Raw genomic sequence first — 1,696 nt, 5'->3', positions numbered from 1 at the left:
TTAACATTCAAATATAAAATAGAGTCGTCATAAACACAAACCAACATAAAATAGGTACATCTAAAGCTTCATATACTTCTTTGCTCTCTTCTTTCCTTTTGGGTTTGGAGATGTAAAGGTTATGTTGTTGCTAACAGATCCAACTTACATTCTTCTCACAATTAACACATACTGCTCTTTGTTGCTTATTATCACATTTATTCCATACCAATTCATGTCCATTCATTACACAGAAATGCCTAACATGTTTCTTAAATTCATTTTTATATAAATATTTGGTACCAACTACAAGTTTAGTAGGATTAAATTCCTCACCTATCTCCTCTTGGAACAAGTCTTCCTCTTCTTCTTGCCTAAAGTGCTCTGCATATTCTTTCTCAAACTCTGTTGTGGGACAGGGCTCATTAGCTTGAGGTCCATTAAACTGGTGAGGTGCATTACATTCAGGCCCACCTGGTTTAGCTTGTTCTTGTCCACCTAACAAACAAACAAACAAATCCTACCAGTCAGTACCTTCATCTTAACTTGTTTTGAAAATACAATAACTAACAATAATGAACTGAAACAAATTAAACAAGCATATTATTACCTTCATCTTCTCCATCAGAACTCACTATATCCCCATAATGATCCTCTGAAACAACACACAAAACAACCATACAAAATTCATTTTTAAGATACTTGAGATACTATAACAAACACAAAACAAAAACAAAACAAACAATCAAATACCCAAGAAAAGAGAACATTACCTTCATTGTCATTATCAACCTCCACCTCACCAAAGTTAGGATCATCAAAATTATCTGCCAAGCCACCATCCGCAGCCTTTATCAAAAATTCCTCATAGTCCTATGCATGTTGTTCTTCATTATCATACCCACAGTTCAAGTTTTCTAAATCCTGCTCAGGGTGACACTCATCAGGTTCTTCATTTGGAAGTTGTACAACATACTGATCATCCTCAACAACGCTTGCTTCCTGTGTTGCTTCAAACCAAAAGTCATGATTAAATGTTTCAAATTGTTCTTCAGGTATGTTACCAGCTACACTAGACTGTGTTTGTTGTGTAAATTGAGGAACATATACTTCTTCTTTATCTAAGTCAAAGTATAACTTCTTGTTTGCTGCATGACATTGGTTCTTCTTCTTAGATAGTCTAGGACTTGTTCTTATAGGAATTTGCTTGGTTTTGCTCACTGGTTTCTTTGGTGTTGAAGACCTTGTTGGTGTCAAATACTTGTGTGGAATATATACCTCTGTTAACCCTTCAGAATACTCATGTGGAATGATAACTTGCATATGCAGTGTAGTCCAATTCTCATGTACTTCTGCATTATCCCAAAACCTCCAAAATTCTTCTTCAGTAAGCAATGAATCTGGTAAACAGGGGTCACTATACCATATTAAATCCACTTCCTCATTAGGCTGCAATCTAATTAGGGGCTTGATCTTTTCTTTCAATTGAAGGAGACCCATATCTGTTCTAGCTAACCCTTTGAATTCAAAACTCATCACAGTGTTCATAACCTTCACCTTTATGTCTCTCTTAAGAAACTTATCTTCAACTTCAGGTCTGCACCAAATGTACATAAACAGTATTAGTTCAAACATTCATATACAGAAACACATACACATATAATATAAGAGATTCATGTTCAAAAATGAGAGATTCCACAAACATGAAATAACAATC

At 34.8% G+C, this 1,696-nt stretch overlaps 1 long non-coding RNA gene across 1 annotated transcript; it reads right to left on the bottom strand.

Moving 5' to 3' along the window:
• Nucleotides 1–434: 434 nt before the first annotated feature.
• On the bottom strand, nt 435–827 carry LOC113345429. The gene is made up of 3 exons (XR_003358168.1): nt 753–827; nt 590–634; nt 435–477 (listed from the first exon to the last, which is right to left on the bottom strand). It is a non-coding gene; the product is annotated as an uncharacterized LOC113345429 (long non-coding RNA).
• Nucleotides 828–1,696: the final 869 nt, after the last annotated feature.

Source organism: Papaver somniferum, unplaced genomic scaffold (assembly GCF_003573695.1).
Source record: "Papaver somniferum cultivar HN1 unplaced genomic scaffold, ASM357369v1 unplaced-scaffold_81, whole genome shotgun sequence".
Taxonomy (NCBI): Eukaryota; Viridiplantae; Streptophyta; class Magnoliopsida; order Ranunculales; family Papaveraceae; genus Papaver; species Papaver somniferum.
This window is presented reverse-complemented; position numbering and strand designations above follow the sequence as displayed.